Here is a 22797-nt window from a genome sequence, read left to right as displayed (position 1 = left end):
TTATCAAGCAGGGGGGATTATCAAGCAGGGGAGTGTGTAAAGCAGAGGGGATGTATAAAGCAGGGGGGGTGTATGAAGCAGGGGGATGTATAAAGCAGGGGAGTGAAAAAACCGCAGAGTGTATAAAGTAGGGGGATGAAAGCAGGTGGTTGTATAAAGCAGGGGAGTGTATAAAGCAGGGGAGTGTATAAAGCAGGGGAGTGTATAAAGCAGGGGATGTACAAAGCAGGGGAGTGTACAAAGCAGGGGGGTGTATTAAGCAGGGGGGTGTATAAAGCAGGGTGGTGTATAAAACAGGGTGGTGTATAAAGCAGGGGAGTGCATAAAGCATTGGGATGTATCAAACAGCGGGATGTATAAAGCAGGGGGGTGTATAAAGCAGGGGGGTGTATGAAGCAGGGGGGTGTATGAAGCAGGGGGGTGTATGAAGCAGGGGGGTGTATGAAGCAGGGGGGTGTATGAAGCAGGGGGGTGTATGAAGCAGGGGGGTGTATGAAGCAGGGGGGTGTATGAAGCAGGGGGGTGTATGAAGCAGGGGGGTGTATGAAGCAGGGGGGTGTATGAAGCAGGGAGGTGTATAAAGCAGGGGGGTGTATAAAGCAGGGGTGTATAAAGCAGGGGAGTGCATAAAGCATTGGGATGTATCAAACAGCGGGATGTATAAAGCAGGGGGGTGTATAAAGCAGGGGGGTGTATGAAGCAGGGGGGTGTATGAAGCAGGGGGGTGTATGAAGCAGGGGGGTGTATGAAGCAGGGGGGTGTATGAAGCAGGGGGGTGGAAAGAGCAGGGGGGTGGAAAGAGCAGGGGGGTGTATAAAGCAGGGGACTGTACAAAGCAGGGGAGTGTCTAAAGCAGGAAGACGTATAAAGCAGGGGGATTTGTAAACGAGGGGATTGTGTAGAGCAGTGGAGTGTAAAAAGCAGGGCGATGTATGAAGCAGGGGGGTGTATAAAGCAGGGGGGTGTATAAAGCAGGGGGGTGTATAAAGCAGGGGGGTGTATCAAGCAGGGGGGTGTATCAAGCAGGGGAGTGTGTAAAGCAGGGGGGATGTATAAAGCAGGGGGGATGTATAAAGCAGGGGGGTGTATAAAGCAGGGGGATGAAAGCAGGTGGTTGTATAAAGCAGGGGAGTGTATAAAGCAGGGGAGTGTATAAAGCAGGGGAGTGTATAAAGCAGGGGAGTGTATAAAGCAGGTGGGTGTATTAAGCAGGGGGGTGTATAAAGGAGGGTGGTGTATAAAGCAGGGGTGTATAAAGCAGGGGTGTATAAAGCAGGGGAGTGCATAAAGCAGGGGGATGTATCAAACAGCGGGATGTATAAAGCAGGGGGGTGTATAAAGCAGGGGGGGTGTATTAACCAGGGGGGGGTGTATAAAGCAGGGGGGTGTATGAAGCAGGGGGTGTATAAAGCAGGGGTTGTACAAAGCAGGGGGGTGTACAAAGCAGGGGAGTGTATAAAGCAGGGGGGTGTATAAAGCAGGGGGGTGTATAAAGCAGGGGGGTGTATAAAGCAGGGGGGTGTATAAAGCAGGGGGGTGTATAAAGCAGGGGGGTGTATAAAGCAGGGGGGTGTATAAAGCAGGGGGGTGTATAAAGCAGGGGGGTGCATAAAGCAGGGGGGTGTATCAAGCAGGGGGGTGTATCAAGCAGGGGGGATTATCAAGCAGGGGGGATTATCAAGCAGGGGAGTGTGTAAAGCAGAGGGGATGTATAAAGCAGGGGGGGTGTATGAAGCAGGGGGATGTATAAAGCAGGGGAGTGAAAAAACCGCAGAGTGTATAAAGTAGGGGGATGAAAGCAGGTGGTTGTATAAAGCAGGGGAGTGTATAAAGCAGGGGAGTGTATAAAGCAGGGGGGTGTATAAAGCAGGGGATGTACAAAGCAGGGGAGTGTACAAAGCAGGGGGGTGTATTAAGCAGGGGGGTGTATAAAGCAGGGTGGTGTATAAAGCAGGGTGGTGTATAAAGCAGGGGTGTATAAAGCAGGGGAGTGCATAAAGCATTGGGATGTATCAAACAGCGGGATGTATAAAGCAGGGGGGTGTATAAAGCAGGGGGGTGTATGAAGCAGGGGGGTGTATGAAGCAGGGGGGTGTATGAAGCAGGGGGGTGTATGAAGCAGGGGGTGTATGAAGCAGGGGGGTGTATGAAGCAGGGGGGTGTATGAAGCAGGGGGGTGTATGAAGCAGGGGGGTGTATGAAGCAGGGGGGTGTATGAAGCAGGGAGGTGTATAAAGCAGGGAGGTGTATAAAGCAGGGGGGTGTATAAAGCAGGGGTGTATAAAGCAGGGGAGTGCATAAAGCATTGGGATGTATCAAACAGCGGGATGTATAAAGCAGGGGGGTGTATAAAGCAGGGGGGTGTATGAAGCAGGGGGGTGTATGAAGCAGGGGGGTGGATGAAGCAGGGGGGTGTATGAAGCAGGGGGGTGTATGAAGCAGGGGGGTGGAAAGAGCAGGGGGGTGGAAAGAGCAGGGGGGTGGAAAGAGCAGGGGGGTGTATAAAGCAGGGGACTGTACAAAGCAGGGGAGTGTCTAAAGCAGGAAGACGTATAAAGCAGGGGGATTTGTAAACGAGGGGATTGTGTAGAGCAGTGGAGTGTAAAAAGCAGGGCGATGTATGAAGCAGGGGGGTGTATAAAGCAGGGGGGTGTATAAAGCAGGGGGGTGTATAAAGCAGGGGGGTGTATCAAGCAGGGGGGTGTATCAAGCAGGGGAGTGTGTAAAGCAGGGGGGATGTATAAAGCAGGGGGGATGTATAAAGCAGGGGGGTGTATAAAGCAGGGGGGTGTATAAAGCAGGGGGGTGTATCAAGCAGGGGGGTGTATCAAGCAGGGGAGTGTGTAAAGCAGGGGGGATGTATAAAGCAGGGGGGATGTATAAAGCAGGGGGGTGTATAAAGGAGGGTGGTGTATAAAGCAGGGGTGTATAAAGCAGGGGTGTATAAAGCAGGGGAGTGCATAAAGCAGGGGGATGTATCAAACAGCGGGATGTATAAAGCAGGGGGGTGTATAAAGCAGGGGGGGTGTATTAACCAGGGGGGGGTGTATAAAGCAGGGGGGTGTATGAAGCAGGGGGGTGTATGAAGCAGGGGGGTGTATAAAGCAGGGGGGGTGTATAAAGCAGGGGACTGTACAAAGCAGGGGAGTGTCTAAAGCAGGAAGACGTATAAAGCAGGGGGATTTGTATACGAGGGGAGTGTGTAGAGCAGTGGAGTGTAAAAAGCAGGGCGATGTATAAAGCAGGGGAGTGTATAAAGCAGGGGGGTGTATGAAGCAGGGGGGTGTATGAAGCAGGGGGGTGTATTAACCAGGGGGGGGGGTGTATAAAGCAGGGGGGTGTATGAAGCAGGGGGGTGTATGAAGCAGGGGGGTGTATAAAGCAGGGGGTTGTATAAAGCAGGGGGTTGTATAAAGCAGGGGGGCGTATAAAGCAGGGGGGCGTATAAAGCAGGGGGGCGTATGAAGCAGGGGGGTGTTTAAAGCAGAGGGGCGTATAAAGCAGGGGGGCGTATAAAGCAGGGGGGTGTATAAAGCAGGGGGGTGTATAAAGCAGGGGACTGTACAAAGCAGGGGAGTGTCTAAAGCAGGAAGACGTATAAAGCAGGGGGATTTGTAAACGAGGGGAGTGTGTAGAGCAGGGGGGTGTAAAAAGCAGGGGGGTGTATAAAGCAGCGGGGGTGTATAAAGCAGCGGGGGTGTATAAAGCAGGGGGGTGTATAAAGCAAGGGGGGTATATCAAGCAGGGGGAGGTGTATGAAGCAGGGGGAGGTGTATGAAGCAGGGGGAGGTGTATGAAGCAGGGGGAGGTGTATGAAGCAGGGGGAGGTGTATGAAGCAGGGGGAGGTGTATGAAGCAGGGGGAGGTGTATGAAGCAGGGGCAGTGTATGAAGCAGGGGCAGTGTATGAAGCAGGGGGAGTGTATGAAGCAGGGGGAGTGTATGAAGCAGGGGGAGTGTATGAAGCAGGGGGAGTGTATGAAGCAGGGGGAGTGTATGAAGCAGGGGGAGTGTATGAAGCAGGGGGAGTGTATGAAGCAGGGGGAGTGTATGAAGCAGGGGGAGTGTATGAAGCAGGGGGAGTGTATGAAGCAGGGGGAGTGTATGAAGCAGGGGGAGTGTATGAAGCAGGGGGAGTGTATGAAGCAGGGGGAGTGTATGAAGCAGGGGGAGTGTATGAAGCAGGGGGAGTGTATGAAGCAGGGGGAGTGTATGAAGCAGGGGGAGTGTATCAAGCAGGGGAGGGCATAAAGCAGGGGAGTGTGTAAAGTCGGGGAGTGTATAAAGCAAGGGGAAGTATAAACCAGGGGAGTGTATGAACCAGGTGAGTGTATGGAACCAGGGGAGGATGCACAACAGGAGTGTGTGTAAAATGAGGAGTGTGTACAGCAGTTGAGTGTTCAAACCAGATGAGTGAGAAACCAGGAGAGCATGTAAACCAGGGGAGTGTGTGAAACTAGCGTGGTGTAAACCAGGGGATTGTGTAAATCAGGGGATTGCTTCACAGTGCCAGGTTCCAAGGTTTGATTCCCGCTTGGGTCGCAGCCTGTGCAGAGTCTGCACGTTTTCCCTGTGTCTGTGTGGGTTTCCTCCGGATGCTCCGGTTTCCTCCCACAAGTCCCGAAAGACATGCTTGTTATGTGAATTGGACATTCCCCCAATATTTTGTTTTCTGACTTGTCTCAGTAGAAACTTACGAATAATTCTGTATTTTTAAATCTGCTGTACTATCTGACTTTTTACTTGCACCAAAGGTTCACAACTTGTGAGGTTAAAGTGCTTCTGATACATTTTAATCCAACAAAGTTACAAAAAAGTGCAAATGGATACTTACACATTGCTGAATCTGTACCTAATTATTTCTATACTGATTACTTTACGAAAAGCTATTATCACAACAAGTTGATCCAACGTTCCATGATATGGCGGGGGGGGGGCGAATTCTGGAAAATGATCCCACCTGCCCTCTCGTGTATCACTGTTGGATTGGACATGTTTATCTGGGACTTGAGGTCAATGTGAGTGTGACTGCTTCTGTTCTCTGTGACGGTGGAGTTGATGTTGTGTCTGTGTCTCTGCAATGTTGGATTAATATTGTACTTACTGTCAGTTAGAAGGAGACGGCAGCACATACATTTTGCTGAGGAATCATCATCTTGTTCTTGGAACTCATTTCTTCATCTGTTGAACTAGGGGGAAGAAAGCATATCTCTTGTAAATCAGGGTCAGATGAGGCCAATGATAGATCAGTCTATTCTTTCAACTGATAATCACAGAATTGATAGTGCAAAAGGAGGCCATTCGGTCCATCGAGCCCATCTTTGTAAAGAGCGTTCCACGCCTCCACCCTTACCCAGTAACCCCACCTAACCATGTGAAATGGAATGAAAATCGCTTCTTGTCACAAGTCGGCTTCAAATGAAGTTACTGTGAAAAGCGCCAAGTCGCCACATTCACGTTGCTGAGGAATCATCATCTTGGAACTCATCTCTTCATCTGTTGGACTGGGCGGAAGATAACATCTCTCTTGTAAATCAGGATCAGATTAGGCCAATGATAGATCAATCTATTCTTTCAATTGATTATCAGTAAAATAAAGAAAATACTCTCCAAATCCTAACCCAGAATCAGACAAATAAGCCAGGCCAAGAAAGAGCTCTCCCTTCCCCCCGCTCACTCCAAGTCCCGGAACAAGATCGTGCTCCGCTGCGCCTCTTGCAAACAGCCCCCGATTCTCCCTGAACTCCCCCCGAGTCTGTAATGATCTCTGAGCCTCTTTGCTCACACTCGCAAATGGATGTGCTGCTGCAATGAGAACGCTGTTCCTGGGCTGGAGGGGCTGCACATGCGCTCTCACCCTCAGTGACGACAGGCAGGGGGCGGGGTTACGCCGGGCATGCGCAGATCCCCGCAGCAATTCCGCATTGAGAATCAATGGAAATATTTCTCATTTCACTGTCATCACATATAGAGCAAAACCTCCTATAGAGGAGGGGGCACTGTGTGTGGGGGGTTTTATCGGGTTTAACAACTGTCATAATATTTTTGTGTTGTTTTTTTTTCTTGTGTTTTTTTCCCTTGTGAGTGATGACCTGCTGCATTTATCTCCACGCAGCAGGATTAAAACCCTGCATCCACCGACTATTCTGGAGTGATGCACGGCGTGACAACTAAAGAAAAAATACAAAAATTAACTGAGGGACAAAAGCAAACCGGGGGGTGCTCCAAAAAGAAAGCAACTGGAGCAGAGCCCAAAAAGGAATCAGAAAGGAAACGGAAACGGAACAAAACCCGTTAAATTAAAGTGTGAAAATCAGGGTTGATGAGGCAGTCCAACCCCTACGGCGGCCACCAAGCACGGAAGGCCTCAAGTGTGCTCGTGGTCACCACAAGCTCTCACTCCAGGGACACCCGGCCGCGAACGAGGCTGCGGAGGAGGGGCAGACAGTCAGGCCGGACGACCCCCTCGGTCGCCCGCTGCCTGGACCTATTAATGGCAAGTGTGGCCAGGCCCAGGAGCAGGTTCACAAGGAGGTCCTCCGCCTTCCCCGCTTCCCCACCTTCCCACACCAGATGTCCATAGATCAGGAGCGTGGGGCTTAAGTGCAAAGAAAACCTCAACAACAATATCATCAAAAAACTAAAAAAGGAGTGCAGCCTAAGACAAGACAACAAACACATGCTCCACGGTCTCCACCAGGCCGCAAACGTGGCAGGTCTCTGGGGAGGCCGTGTGGTGATTTAACCGATGGTTGCACGACACTGCCTTCTGCAGCACCCTCCACCCCAGGTCCCCAAGTCTTATAGGGAAGACGCCTCCGTAGAGGGAACTCCAGTTGGGACCTCCGCTGCCGGACTGCAGCAAGGCACGCCAAGCCGTGTCCGGATGGCGGGCGAGGGCAAGGAGGTGGAAGGTGTGCAGCAGCAGGCCGTACAGGAAACCCATCTGCGCGGTACGAAAAGGCACGGGGGGTGTCTACATGAAGCGACTGGGGTTGTGGGGTACCGGCGCCCGGAAGGGGTTCCGGGGCCTGGGACCAACGTGGCATTCCGTCCGAGCAGGGGTCCGCTCAGACGGGATGCCACCGCACAACTGCGCCGTCTCGAGTCCAAGGGGCCGAGCACAACCATTTTGAGGCCTCGGATGGGCTTGGCCGCGTGCTGGATGGACACAGCACCGTGCTCGGCGAGCTCGTAGGGCGTCATCCAGTCCATTCCTCTGCCACCCTGCATGTCCCCGATCCTGGTCACCCCGCCATCCACAGCCCTCCGCTCCGCCAGCCACCGGAATGGATATTGGCGGAGGTGCGGATTCCTGAGCAGCGGCTCCCTTACGAGAGCCACTACTCCTGACAGCAGAGAGCTGTGGCACGTGGGGACCCTGTTCCAGACTTTGAGACGGTCCTGGTACAAGACGGGCAGCATCAACAAAGAATTCTGAAGACCATGCTGGTCAACGTCGTAGTTCAGGCCGTGCACCTGGCAGAAGAAATATGTCGCCAAGGCACACCATCGTGGAGGAGGCTCAACGTCCAGGTATCGCTGCAGAGTCTGAAGGTGGAAAGTCGTGATCTGGATGCGAAGGCACACCAGCGCCTGACCGCCCTCCGCAAGCGGGAGACTCCAGACCTCCGCAGCGACCCAGTGCAATCCATTGTCCCAGAAGAACCGAATCAGAGTTCTCAGGATGCCTGTCACAAAGTCAGGGGGAGGGGTCAAAGTGACCAGCCGGTACCACAACATGGAAGCTATCAGCTGGTTTATGATGAGAACTCGACCCCTGTAGGACAGCTCTCGGAGCAGTCCTGGCCAACGTCCCAGGCGAGCGGTGATCTTGGTCTCCAACTCCTGCCAGTTCACCGGCCAGGCTTCCTCTGCCGGGCAAAGATGGGCTCCCAGGTCGAGGATGTTGGTCCAAGTCGATGTTGGACCGGCTCCAGCTGAAGGCCTGAGCTCCTCTGGGAGGGGGTCCATCTGCCACGGACCGACCAGGAGTCCGGAACATTTTAGCCCGGTTGATCCCAGCAGAAGATGAGGCGGAGTACACAGCCTGGCACTCTCGCATCCTCCGCAGGTCACCGGGGTCAATGAACATGAGCAGCACATCATCAGCGTAAGCCAAAACGACCACCGCCATGCCCAGCTCACGCAGAACCAGCCCCGACAACCTCTTCCGCAGGAGGCGCAGGAAAGGCTCCATGCAGAGAGAATAAAGTTGGCCGGGCAAGGGGCAGCCCTGACGCACACCTCTCCCAAAGCGAAGGGGCGCGTCAGGGACAGGTTAACCTTAATCAGACACTCCGAGGCAGCGTACAGTAATCGGATCCGGGCAGCAAAGTGCGTCCTGAACCAGAAGGCTCGCAGAGGCCCGAGCAAATAATCGTGCCCCACCCTGTCGAACGCCCTCTCCTGGTCAAGAGACAGGTAGGCGCTCAACATCCCAGTCGTCTGGGAATGATGGATGTCCCGGACCAGATGGATATTATGGTAAATGGTGCGGTCCGGGACGGTGTGGGACTGTCAGGGTGGATCATGGTAAATGGTGCGGTCCGGGACGGTGTGGGACTGTCAGGGTGGATCATGTGGTCCAGCACAGGGCCACGGCGCAAAGACATGACCGTGGCAATTATTTTGTAGTCCGTGCTGAGGAGGGAGACCGCTCGCCTGTTTTTGGGTCGGCGGAAATCCCCTTTCTTGGGCAGCAGGGCAATAACGGCCCTGCGCCACGAAAGGGGCATCTCCCCAGTCACGATACATTCCCCAGGACCCCCGCGTAGTCGCTCCCCAGGACGTCCCAGCATGCACTGAAGAACTCCGCGGTCAGCCCGTCCAGCCCTGGGGTCTTGCCCCTTGACAAGCTGTCGAGGGCGCCGGTCTTGATGATTGACGGTTTGGTCGAGACCCCGACGCCCTCCGGGCCGACCTGCGGCAGGTCCTCCCACAGAACTCTGCAAGCATCCTCGCTGCACGGATCCGGAGTATAGAGGTCAGAATAAAAGTCCCTGATTAGGGTCCTGACCCCCTCCGGATCCGAGACGAGGGACCGTCGTCGGCCGACTGGCCCTGCATCCTCTTTCCAGCGAGTAGAAGGGGGAGCCACGGTCCATGTCTGTCAGGAGACAGATCCGTGACCTCACATATGCGCCGTGGGACCCGACAAGTTGCAGGTCCCGCAGCACGCCCGTCTTCTCCCTGGACAGCAGCCCCAGGGCCGGGTCCTCATCCGGCTGAGGGAGACGTGACTCCAGATGGAAGACTTCTTCAGCCAATTTGGCGATCATGTATTTCCGCCCCGGCATCGACCGCTTCGTGTACACCTGACAGAAGGCGCGGACATGAGTCTTGCCCAAGTCCCACCATAGCCTCAAGGAGGGGAAGCCACCCTGCTTCTTTCTCCAGCCGGCCCAGAAACGGCAAAGCGATTCCAGGAACCTCTTGTCCTCCAGCAGCAGGTTGTTAAAGTGCCAGTACGCGGACCGTGCCTGAGCGTGGAGCTGGCCAAGCCCCGCCTGACGAATGTGATATAAAATAGTTACTTTAGAGTTACTAGTTAATGTAATGTAGAAATAAGCCACTTTGATTCTGGCAGTTCGGGACAAAGGGGTTTGAGACCGCATGGAAAAAGCAGGAAGAGGTGTGTCTATGAGAGTGATGCTGCATTGATAGGGGCCAGAGAAAGGGATTGGAAGTGAGCCAATCAGAATAGATCGAACAGGTCAGGAGGGACATAGGCTGACCTATGTCCGTCGAGTATGTGAAACTTGATACCATTTGAATTGATTTTGCAGAGATCCCTTTGTCTTTTAGTTCAGTCGTTTTCTGGGGTGTAAGAGGCTGGATGTCTCTTACGTTTCTGTAAGATGATTCAAGCTTGCAAGCTAAATAAATAACTTCTTTTTACGTGCAAATCCATCTCAACTTTTATTGAGGCCAGACTGACAGAGAAAGAAATTTGGGGATCAACATTTGGTGCCGAAAACCGGGATTTCTCTGGGCGATCCTGATCCAACTGCGAAATCAGAATTAGACTGATTATGAACAGGAGGATGGGGAACAAAGGGCCCTCAATGTAGAACTGGAAAACGACCGCGCATTGATTGTTCCCCTCTTCTTATCGTCTGATTAGTCTGGTCACTCGCGGTTGGCACAGAAAGACCGCCTCGACGAAATCACAGGTCAGTCTGGGGATTAGCACTTTAATTGATGGGATTTCATATTGTTGTTTCGGCTTGGGTTAGGGTTTTGGGCTGATGGGACTTTAATAATGAAGGTTCAGTCTATTATATGGGTTCAGAGGCTGATGTGACTTCATTAATGAAGGTTCAGTCTATTATATGGGTTCAGAGGCTGATGTGACTTCATTAATGAAGGTTCAGTCTATTATATGGGTTCAGGGGCTGATGTGACTTCATTAATGAAGGTTCAGTCTATTATATGGGTTCAGGGGCTGATGAGACTTCAATAGATGGAGGTTCAGTCCAGTATAACTGTTTTTAAATCTGAAGATGGTTCAACTCTATGTGTGAGTGTTTTAAATATATAGTTGATTAAGCTAAAATTGTCTCCTTGGACTGTAAAGTTCCGAGGTCTAGTTGAGATTGTGAGGAATGCTGCATATTGGTTGAAGCAGAAGTCTCTCAAAGGGTTAACAGCAGCAGGCGGAGTTGAAAACAGACAGTGCTTCTCACTCAGGCTTTGAGATAACAGCAGCAGCCGTAGTGTAATCGGATACCTTTCCTTTGAGTCAGTGAACACCAGCAAAGTTACGTTTTGAATTAATTAAAGGAAACCAGTGGCTTTCTCCACCTCTTTGATAAAAGTTATTATTTTCGAAAGCAATTGATTGAAATTGCCAGAATCTTAAGTTTTACTTACTTGAAATAAGGTTTATCTCATTTTATCTGGAGATTAATAGAAACTTAAAGAAGATCATGGACACCATTTTAAAAAGTGTCAATCTGGAGATGATAGTTGATTTTGCTAATACTTATGTGTATGTAAAGGAAAAAAAACTTGTTAAAAGAAAAATTGTTAAGATAAAGAAATAATTAAGTTGTAAATGTTATACAAGTTTGTGTTAAGCAAATTGTAAATTTAGTTCTGAGTTGAGATCAGAGCTAAGCTTGCAAGTTGCAGTAATTCAATTTGAATTTTCAAACATTTTTAAGTTTTAAAAAAAAAGAGAGCAAATAGAGAAAAGAAGGACACAGATCTTGAATGCGTTGAATAGCACATTTCAAAGGACCATAAATCTTTCTGTTATCTTAGACCTAAAACCTAGGAAGATTGACGAGGCAGAGGAATTTCTGGAGCTTTTTAATGAAATCTACCGGGGGCAGTCAGGCGATTTGCTGTATCAAAATGGTCAGAATTCCCCTCAATACTGTGCTATGTTAATGCATTGCCTACCACCTTCTGTGGTTACTGCTGTGAAATGTAATAACATGAATTGGACAGAGAACGACCCTTCCCAGATGGCAAGGGCAGTCAGATTTTACTGGAAGGAGGGTGTAGGCCAAGAAGGAGGCTCAGTTACAAAGGTTAAGACTGAGTATGTAATGAAAAAGGATGATCTGCGACCCCAACAAGCGGCAGAAATGGTAGTTTACCGGCAGGAGCTCCAATATAGTGACTTTGGGTGGGTGGATCAGCGAAGAGGAGGATGAGACAACAGTGCTATATTTCTATCACCCCCCAGTGGTGGACGTTAGACGTTGAACAGTCACTGCATCACGTTACCCTGGCCTATGACAGAACTGGACGAAACAGGGAGTTGGAGGACAAATACCGGCCATTACTTGAGACCGAATGGCCAGTCAAGGTTACAGCCACAGTCACGGGAAAAGAAGGTACAGCCGATTTTGTTACAATATCACCACATTTATGGCCACAGTCAGCTTCGGTAAGCCCTCATATTACACGTCAGGTCCATGACCAGTACCATGCCAGGGATATGGGGCGAATGGTCAGCATCTTACCGCAGCTCGTCAGAATAGGTATGAGATATACCTTTTGAACAATCCACGTCTGACATTTAAATACTGTACCACTATCAATCCAGCCTGTTTTCTTAGTGGTCCCCCTGTCCATGAAGACGCACCTGGCCACGACTGTTTAGCCTTGATTCAGGAAACTACCACAATAAGGGGCGATTTGAGTGACATTTCGTCAGAACAACCTGACATGATTATGTGTGGTCAAATATCCCACCGGGGTTTAGTTAATGACCTACTGCAGGCCCTCCTTATGCCCGCGCAGATTTCCGTTATTAAATGCGCTGCCCACACGAATGGTACAACCCCAGTTGACGTTGGTAATGAACGAGCAGATCGTGCAGCGCGCACAGCTGCACAAATTCAGCAAGTGATGGTGCCTAAGATGTTAAGTCAGACTAAACGATCTACTATGAATATGTCTGCTTCTGACAAGCGAATGCCAACCATCCAAGACGTCATAAGGTTACAGGAGGACGCTCCTGAGAGTGATAAACAAATGTGGAAACGGTTAGGTTGTACATATGATTCTGTTTCCTCTTTATGGACCACGCCTGCACATCAGACTTGTATGTCTGATGCGCTGGCTTTATGGGTGATTGAATGTGTACACTTTGCAACTCATTGTGGGGCTCGAGGGACTAGTGATTTGTTGCTTGACACTTGGTGGCACCCTAAAATGCAGGGGTTGGCCCAAAGTATCAGTAATCGGTGTTTGATTTGTCAGCAATATAACACCGGAAAAGGTATCCCTTGTGGGAAGGGGCAAACCCCGTTGCCCAGTGGTCCCTTTGAGACGCTCCAAATGGATTACATTGAGTTGGAAAGGTGTCAATGTTACAAATATGTTTTGGTCATTGTGGATGTGTTCAGCAGATGGGTCGAGGCGTATCCGACTATCTATAGTAAAGCTGCTCCTGTGGTTAAAGTCTTGATGAGGGAAATCATTCCCCGGTACGGTATACCAGCTCAGTTAAGTTCTGATAATGGGCCTCATTTTATTGGACAAATTAACAAGGAGTTTTGCTCCCAGTTGGGCATACGCCAGCAGTTACACTGTCCTTACAGACCGCAGGCGGCCGGGTTGGTTGAGAGACACAATCAGACCCTCAAAACTAAATTGGCAAAATTAAGAGCAGACACGGGACTGACGTGGCTTAAGTTGCTCCCCGTTGCCCTCTTCCAGCTGCGGGTTACACCTGCGGGACCAGCCCGGCTCTCTCCCGCCGAGATTCTTTATGGCAGGCCTCTTCGAACTCCTTGGAGCCTGCAGGTTCCCAGATGGGTTCAGTTTCATCAGATGACTGAAGAAATGACCACCTATGTTCTAGCCCTTACGCAAGTGCTCAAGGAACTCCATGGCCAAGTCCGCGCGGCTCACCAGCCATTGCCCCAGTACCTAGCTCACTTTCAGTCCAGCCCGGTAGTTATGTCATGGTCAAAAATTGGACTAGGAAGGGGTCGGAGCCGCGATGGGATGGGCCCTTCCAAGTTCTCCTTACCACCCCCACAGCAGTTAAAGTGGAGGGGCGAAGTGCTTGGTTCCACCTACATCACTGTAAATTGAGTCCATCTCCACTACTGTAAAAGGTCGGATACTAACCTGCCTCCCTTCTCCAGTGCTATTTTACAGGTGTGGAGCATGATGGAGTGGCTACGCATCGTCTGTCTGATATTTGGCCTCACTTCGCTTGGCGTGTTATTGGCGATGGATATGGAAAAGGGGAATATTATGTATCTGTGTAGCCCCAACCAATCTACAAGGATACATCACCTATGCAAAGGTGATGTTCTTCGCTGCCCCCATATACGAGGACATGGTATCGACTCATGGAAGGTCATCAAAGTTAAGGAGAATGCAGGAGTCATGAAGCAGCTGCACCGGTCCCGGCGATGGGAAGGGAACATTATATGGACATTGCCTTGTTTTTGGAATACATGTAAATTTGATTTTGGATGTGTTAAAAGTGGTACAATAAAGGTAAAATCAGGCTGTCAGAAGAGTGTAGGAAGAGACCATGAGAAAGAGAAAGGGACTAGAGAGAGGACGGGGCGTGTGAGAAGGGAAGTACAGCTAGAACGTAGGTTACCGGGAGATACACTTAAGTTAGTTAAAGGCCAAACTGAGGAAAACCCGGGTAGTAAACTTTGGGAGCCCTCGGGGCAACAACCAAGGAGTTGTCTCAGCTACGGTTGTTTGCAATGCAGAACCGGCGTGCTCTTGACTATCTTCTGGCCCGTGAGGGTGGGGTATGCGCCATAGTACAGGGCAAGTGTATCATGGGTGTTCAGGACTTGACCGCTAACATTACTAAATTTATGGATCGCATACGGGATCACTTGGACGGGATGCAGGATCCTGACTCTTGGGGTAACTGGGGATTTGGAGGATGGAAGGACTGGTTGATAAATATGGCCATGTATCTAGTGGTAGCTATCGGCTGCATCTTTGTGGGCCTGGCCATCCTTAAATGTGTGATGGGTAGAATGCGGGGTGCACTAGATCAGATCACCGCCCCAATCACCGGAAAAAAAAATTAACTGTTAAAATCCATGAGGGTGAGGCAGATGAAGGGGGGCTAAGACAGGAATTGGAAATGCAGCGACGGATCTTTTTAGATGAGGAACCGTAGCTATGGATTGGATAGTTCGGTTATCATGGAATGATAAAAGGAGGGAATGACGAATGTGATATAAAATAGTTACTTTAGAGTTACTAGTTAATGTAATGTAGAAATAAGCCACTTTGATTCTGGCAGTTAGGGACAAAGGGGTTTGAGACCGCATGGAAAAAGCAGGAAGAGGTGTGTCTGTGAGAGTGATGCTGCATTGATAGGGGCCAGAGAAAGGGATTGGAAGTGAGCCAATCAGAATAGATCGAACCGGTCAGGAGGGACATAGGCTGACCTATGTCCGTCGAGTATGTGAAACTTGATACCATTTGAATTGATTTTGCAGAGATCCCTTTGTCTTTTAGTTCAGTCGTTTTCTGGGGTGTAAGAGGCTGGATGTCTCTTACGTTTCTGTAAGATGATTCAAGCTTGCAAGCTAAATAAATAACTTCTTTTTACGTGCGAATCCATCTCAACTTTTATTGAGGCCAGACTGACAGAGAAAGAAATTTGGGGATCAACACGCCCACACCAGGTGGTCATCCGAGCACAGCACCTGCTCCACAGAGGCCGTCTGAACACTGGGCAAGAACCTCCTAGAAATGTAAAGACGGTCGATTCTGGACGTTCCCAACAAAGGGCCCACAAATGTGTCCACCTGAGATTCAGGATGGAGAGTTCTCCAGGCGCCCACCAAGTCGAAGGACCTGACCAGGTCCCTTAACTTCATCACCGCCTGCATGCTGCACTAGACTCTACCACGGTCCTTGTCCTGGAGGGTGCAATTGAAATCCCCTCCAAGGATGATGCACTCGTCCACAGGAATGGTGCCAAGAAGAGTGGACACTTTGTCAAAGAAAGTTGTTTGCTGCGGCCCGGCCAGGGAGCCTATACATTCACAAAGTGACGCACCACGTCCCCGTCGAGGACCGTTAAATGCAACAGACGGCCTGGCACTGGCTCCTTGACCCTCAAGATCTCCAGCTGAAAATGGAAATCATCAAGATAGCCACCCCGCCCGACCGTGGGGCCAAGTGACTCATGAAGACTCCCCCTTGCCACTCCAGGGTTCACTTAGCTTTGTCCTCCGGAATGGCGTGGGTTTCTTGCAGGAAGCACACCCCATACTTTGCGTCCCAGAGGACAGAGAAGCACTGGAAACGGTGATGTGCCGTGGATGTTGAGACTGGCTATGGTTACCTCCAAGTCAGTTGTAGCGTGTGTCCTTCACCAATCACCCATAACTCTACTCAGAGGGAGGAGAGGGTTGTTGCCCCCTCTACTCCCTCAGGAGTCCCCCGAGGAACAGAACAGCCTGTCGCTGCTCCCCCTGGTCCGAGTCGATCCCACCCCCAGGATCACCCTCAGGCGGGTTCCTCGCAGGCTCCCCCCCCCTCGATTCAGAGTCCGTGGCGACACCAACCCCGCCGTCGATGCCGGGCCCTCGGAAAGACCCGGAAAGACCCCCTGGAACAGCTCCGGGATGGATCCTGGGCTCCTTCGCATCGTCTGCTTGGGCCTTGTGAGCGGGGAGCCTTCCTCGCCGTCGCCCGCCCACGACCCGAAGATATAGGGGCTCTGATGGCTGCCGCATGCCCCCAGCGATGAACAAAAGGTATTCGGGAGTAAAACTGCACCGGGCAGAACAAGCATAGGGGGGGGTCACGTCTCCGCCCGCCCCCAGGCCTCCCTGCTCGAGGGACGATGGCAGCTCGGTCACCTCAGCGGCTGCTTTGGCCTTCTTTTTAACGGGGCTGGGCATCAGGGTGATGGAAATAAACACAGGAGATACCCAACCCCGCTCGCCTGGGGAGGGGGTAGCAAGATCCACCACCACCTCCAACCCAGGCCGCTGGCGCTTGCGGTGGGCAAGCTGATGTTGCTGCGGGGCCACTACTGCTGGAAGGCCCTCGGCAGCAACCCCCCCCCCCCACCCTCTGCAATGCCCCCCCCCCCCCCCTCCGCATCGCCGAGCCCCTGGGACTGTGGTGGGGCCGGAACAGTATCCAGCTCGGGACTCTACACAGGGTCCCCACCGCCCTCCGGAGCCCGTGTGTTGGTCTCTCCAGGCCCCTCATGTTGTTGTGAGGTGGCGGCGGCATCGCGAGGTGAGGCTGCGGCCTCTGTGTTGGTTGGGACGGGCACGGGGTCAGTACTCGTGATGGGGCCAAGGTGTGGGTGGGCCCCGTCCGACCATCGCGCCGTCTTCCGTTTGGCCTTTTTAGGCCGCCAACAGCCGAGGTGTTGTCAGGGGCCGGCTGCTGGGCAGACAGAGGTGGTAGAGGAGAGGGGGGCAGTGCCAGCCATGGCCGGCCTGGAGATGTTGTTGGCAGTGGCCGTTAGGGTGGGGCAGTTCCGGCGAATATGCCCCAGCCCACTTCAGGCATGGCACCGCATGCCATCCGCAGACCAGATCACTTTATGGTTCTTCCCTTGGTGGGGAGCCACAAATCCTCCCTCCATGACCTCCTCCCGGGTCAGGCAGACAAAACCCTGATGCCGGAAGGAGTATTCGTGACTGAGGGAAGTGTCCCGCAGGCCGAGTGTCAGCGGCGCCACCCCGGACCTGACCTCCCCCAGGAAGTTGAGATGGGGAGGAGGAGCTCGGTGGGGAGGTAGAGCGGGACGTTTGAAGGAGTGACACATTCGGCGGTGGCCTCCAGTGGGTCCACCACCACGTGTGCCCCACCCACTGTGAGCCCCCTTTCCAGGACACGGTAGACCGCCTGCTCGGCCCGCAGGAAAAACACGGCCTGACCGGAAGATTTCCGGGGAGGGTGGAGGTGTGGGGCTAGGGTTCAGGTGTGAGCTTAGGTAGTTGGGGAGGGCTGGTTTAGCACAGTGGGCTAAGCAGCTGGCTTGTAATGCAGAACACGTCCAGCAGCGTGGGTTCAATTCCCATGCCGGACTCCCCGAACAGGCGCCGGAATGTGGCGACTGGGGCTTTTCACAGTAACTTCATTGAAGCCTACTTGTGACAATCTATTATTATTAATATGCTCTTTCCAAGGGCCGTTGCAGACTTGATGGGCCGAATGGCCACTGTAGACTCGATGAAATCTATGAACTCAGCTCCAGCTCCAGTTGAAAGCTTCTCCAGTCTCCACTTGAATTGTTGACAAACAGTTCGGAGCAGTTTGCAGCACTTTCTCTGTAATGAGCACCATGACATACTGACAAAGCTGGATTTTAAAATTCTTCTTCAGTAACTGCATGTTTACCAATAATAATTCTTATAATGTTTCATTGCTCAGGTCTCTTCTTGTAGTATGAGACCTGGTCTTGTCCTGATGTCTGAAACTGCCTTTTCCATTCTGCTTCAGTTATAAATGTGCTTATCTGTAACATATGTACTACATCAATGACATTAGATCAGTTAGTCCTGGTAAATGAAGGAAAAGTGGATGAACTGAATCAGCAGAATTTTACAGAGCAGTACTTTTAAACCGTTTTTACCTGCGACCCATTTTAACCAACCGGCTATCCCTTGGGACCCATGCTGGCCAGCCTTTGGGACCCACACCAGCTGACCTCCGTGACCCACTATGTTCTCTTACCTTTAATCCAGTAGGTGAACTTGCTTGGTCCTTATGATCTCTTTCCAATCAGGTTTAGAGGAGAGGGCAGTGCATGTATCAGGTGCAGAGTTCAGCTGGTTCCTGTGTGCTGTCTTCATCCTTTTGAGGATGAAAAATCCAACCTTGAACATGTAGATCCTTGTGATGTGTAATAGCAAAAGAATGCTTGTTTTACTCCGTACTGGGTACTCCTCGGAGACGCTACGCTGGAACTCTGAAAACCTCATGGAGTTGTGCCGTATTTTTAATGTGCTGTCACAGGTAAGGTGCAGAAGCTCAGTTTGTACATTTGGAGTCAGCTATAAATCAGTAAATTGAGTCTGGGGTCTCAAACTCAAAGGGAGTTTTCACCAACTAATTCTCTCTCAAAATCTGAAACTTCTCTGGAAAATAGCGATTAAAAACTGTTGTTCAGTGCAGCCAGTGTATCGGCAGTTCCCATCCTAACCGTTTTCTTCAAGATGTCATTGCAGTGTGGGGAACATGTAGTAGGTTTGGCTTTCTACGCGCAGTTTCCTAACGTTCAATTACTTTTGGAAAGCATCAAATTCTTCACAGCGCCAAAAGCAATCATCCTCCTTCCCTGACAATTTGCGGTTCAGTGTGTTTAGAATTGAAAAGATGTCTGCAAGGTAAGACATAGAGAGCTTCCACGTTTCATCAGCAAACAAATCAGCCAGAGGGGATCCTGATTTGCATTGGCACAATTTATAAAGACATACCTTCAAATATCACCTTTATTCTGCTGTGTTCCTGTTTCCAGCTTCTTCTTAATGGGTTGTTGAGCAGAGGCCGTGGAGCTCACCCCAGCTCTGCTTTGTGTTGCTGTGGACTCTCCTCAGCGACTCTCTCCCACAGATTTAGATGTGTGATCCGGGCCTGTTTGTGTCTCTGACCCTCTCTTCCTTATTACAAAACCGTCCATTTTCAATTCTTCACAGCTGCCAGCTACAAAATGGAGGATCTGCTCTCTGGCGCCGCTTCAACCTGCTGTTGCTTCAAAGAAGCTGCCCTTGGACAGACCGGTGACGTCAGGAGGAGGCGGTCCGGCCCGCTGTGTACCGCGCATGCGCACCGCCTGATCGGGCTGAGTGGGCACGCATGCGCGGTATAGCCGGCACCCGGGACAGCCCCTGGAGTGACGTGTTATTACCAGCAGAGAGAATGTGCTGCTGCCGGCAGAGGGAGGCCCAGAGTCAGAGCAATGTGTCAATTAGGGGAATCTGACTGGCCACAGAAGTTTGTGGATGGGCGGGGCAGTTGCTCTAATTGGGTACCTGAAACAACCAATCAGATGCTCGTAGACGTCTGAGCATTCTAAATTCACCAATGGTGACTTGGTCTCTCACCCATCCTTCATTAACATAGTTCACTGAGTTAGTCGAGAAAAGAACAGTTGTGTGGCAGTTCTCAGTTATTGTGTGTCTGCAGTTTGCTCTGACCATGGCTGAGGACAAGAAAGCTCCAGCTCCCAAGAAGGGCGCTAAGAAAACCCAGAAGAAGGTACCAGTGAAGGGCAACAAGAAGAGGAGACGAGCCAGGAAGGAGAGTTACTCCATCTACATCTACAAAGTGATGAAGCAGGTTCACCCCGACACCGGCATCTCCTCCAAGGCCATGAGCATCATGAACTCCTTCGTCAACGATATTTTCGAGCGCATCGCGGGTGAGGCTTCCCGCCTGGCCCATTACAACAAGCGCAGCACCATCAGCTCCCGGGAGATCCAGACCGCCGTGCGCCTGCTGCTGCCCGGGGAACTGGCCAAGCACGCCGTGTCGGAAGGGACAAAGGCGGTGACCAAGTACACCAGCTCCAAGTAAAACTGTTCTCAAACTCATCAAAACCCAACGGCTCTTTTAAGAGCCACCCACAATTTCTGGAAAGCAGCCAAACCATCGTTTTTAAATTATTATTAGACTATGAATAGCCAAATCGGTTCAAATAGGGTTTCACTTGAACATAACATCCTGGGTGATGTCCAGTTATCGCCCGGTCGATCTTCGTGCCTTGAAAATAAGTCTCATCATTTAGTGACTGCTCGGTGTACCTGTGTGTCTTTGGTTTCTGACTTGGTCATATTCGGTCCCTGTCGCTAGATTTGGAGAGACAATAGAACTCCAAAACCTCCCTTTCCATTTATGTTCAGGTTTACTCAATAATCGATCAGTTTATTGAGAGCACACCAGTGTTGTGGGAAAACTCCATTTCAATACTGACACGAGCTCCAAATTGCTCACTCCACTTTTACCACTGAGGAAGCAGTATACAATATGGAAACAAATTATAAAATTTTCACTTGGCCGTATATTTGACATTCTGTCGGCGACTGAGAGCGTTTTAAACAGCAGCCAGATTAAACCCGACTGGACTGCAAATTGTAAAAATATTTGAAGACAGTTTCGGATCTAAATCCACGTTCTGCAGATTCAAAACGTTTACAAAGATGCCCCCGGACATGCTGAGTTTATCCAGCACGTTCTCCTTAATTCACATTTGCAGCAACGCATTATTTTGCTTTAATTTATTTTGGGTTTGTTGTCAGTTACAGAGAAAGCACGAAATCAGAAACTGACAGATGAAGAGAAACTGTGGTCTAGGGATAGAGAGAGAATCCAACATTCTTACACTCAAAATTCATCGATTTATTCACATTTTTTACGGTCCCTATTCAATTTTCTCTTTTTTAAATCTTTTCGCGCTCTTTTAAGCTTTGAAATCAATCTTCGGTTGGAATCTCAACATTTGGCGCCCAAACTTTCCGCCCTCAGTACCCGGGATCCCCCTGATTGGTGCTTCAAACAGATATCTGATTGGTCACGTTGAAGCAGACTCCGCAATGTTGTTCAGATAACCAATCAGCAATGTGTGCACCGCCATTCCTCCTGAAGCTATAAGAGAAGTGAATGTGGGCGGGTTTCCTCATTCTGTGTGAAAGTGTTTGTGAGATTGGGACAATGTCTGGAAGAGGAAAGACCGGCGGTAAAGCTCGGGCCAAGGCCAAGTCTCGCTCCTCCCGGGCTGGACTGCAGTTCCCGGTGGGTCGTGTTCACAGGCACCTGAGAAAGGGCAACTATGCCCAGCGTGTGGGGGCCGGAGCCCCGGTCTATCTGGCTGCTGTGCTCGAGTATCTGACCGCTGAAATCCTCGAGCTGGCCGGCAACGCGGCCCGGGACAACAAGAAGACCCGCATCATCCCCAGGCACCTGCAGCTGGCCGTCCGCAACGACGAGGAGCTCAACAAGCTGCTGGGAGGGGTGACCATCGCTCAGGGCGGGGTGCTGCCTAATATCCAGGCCGTGCTGCTGCCCAAGAAAAGCAGCGCTGGCGCCGGCAAGAAGTGAAACGACCATTCTTTAATCTAATAACCCAAAGGCTCTTTTCAGAGCCACTCACTTGATCTGAAAAAGAGCGAATTATTTTTTGACACTCGAGATTCTGCTCTGCTACTTAATATGAAAATATTTCACGCTTTATGGTATCAATCCGTAGCGCGTTCCAATAATATTGCTCAAATAAGGAAGCCTGCGATCCAATCTATCCTGTAGTTTCTGCTCTGCTATTTAATGTGTAGATGTTTCTGCAATGGCTATCTAAGTGGGTTACTATGTGACTCGTTTCTTACTCAGGACCGCGAATAATCTAATCCGGGCTGGTTTAACAGAGGGCTGGTTTTTAAAGCAGACGAAAGGCCAGCAGGACGGTTCAATTCCCTCCCAGCGTCCCCGAACATGCGGCGGAATGTGGTCTATCCACAGTAACTTTATTTGAAGCCTACTAGTGACAATAAGCGATGTTCGTTTCATAAATTCATTCCATGCTATTAATTCTGGTATGTGATTTCAATAAACCTTCCTAAAGCCTATGCTTATATTCGAAATCACGTCAAATGAGTATTGGGTGGTGAAGCTCCCTTCCTGACAGACTTGGTGGCTCTTAAAAGAGCCTTTGTTGCTGTTGGTGATGAAGCCGGGCTTTAGGCGCGTTCCCCGCGGATGCGGCGGGCCAGCTGGATGTCTTTGGGCATGATGGTGACTCGCTTGGCGTGGATGGCGCACAGGTTGGTGTCCTCAAAGAGCCCCACCAGGTAAGCTTCGCTGGCCTCCTGCAGGGCCATGACGGCGGAGCTCTGGAAGCGTAGGTCTGTCTTGAAGTCCTGAGCGATCTCTCGCACCAGGCGCTGGAAGGGCAGTTTGCGGATCAGCAGCTCGGTGGATTTCTGGTAGCGGCGGATCTCCCTCAGAGCCACAGTGCCGGGTCTGTAGCGATGGGGCTTCTTCACTCCGCCCGTGGCTGGAGCGCTCTTGCGGGCCGCTTTGGTAGCCAGCTGTTTGCGAGGAGCTTTGCCTCCGGTCGATTTGCGCGCTGTCTGCTTGGTCCTGGCCATGATGTGAAACTGGGGGAAATGCACACGCTGAGAATGCTGGCGCCGCTCTCTCGCTGCCTATTTAAGACATTATAGTGACCGCCCACTTCTCCTCATTGGATGCAGCCCGAACCCGTGGACAAGTTTGAAAAGAGCGATGATTGCGAAGGATATCAGGGCCCTGATTGGTGGACCTGCAACTGACACCCCATCAATTTCAAAAAGCCCGCCAATTTCACAGGGACAAGGAA

General features: G+C 51.0%; 1 long non-coding RNA gene across 2 annotated transcripts in view; it reads right to left on the bottom strand.

The window, feature by feature from the left end:
• The window catches only part of LOC140400110 (uncharacterized), a 70787-nt gene extending 51610 nt beyond the window's left edge, over positions 1-19177 (bottom strand). For both annotated transcript variants that reach the window (XR_011938048.1, XR_011938049.1), the window contains exons 1-2: positions 18162-19177; positions 5104-5188 (exon numbers count right to left, since the gene is read on the bottom strand). This is a non-coding gene — a long non-coding RNA (uncharacterized lncRNA). The remainder of the gene's footprint in view (positions 1-5103; positions 5189-18161) is intronic.
• Positions 19178-22797: the final 3620 nt, after the last annotated feature.

The sequence above is a fragment of the Scyliorhinus torazame genome, chromosome 24 (genome assembly GCF_047496885.1).
Source record: "Scyliorhinus torazame isolate Kashiwa2021f chromosome 24, sScyTor2.1, whole genome shotgun sequence".
Lineage (NCBI taxonomy): Eukaryota > Metazoa > Chordata > Chondrichthyes > Carcharhiniformes > Scyliorhinidae > Scyliorhinus > Scyliorhinus torazame.
Note: the sequence above shows the minus strand (reverse complement) of the source record. Positions and strands in the feature narration are given on the sequence as shown.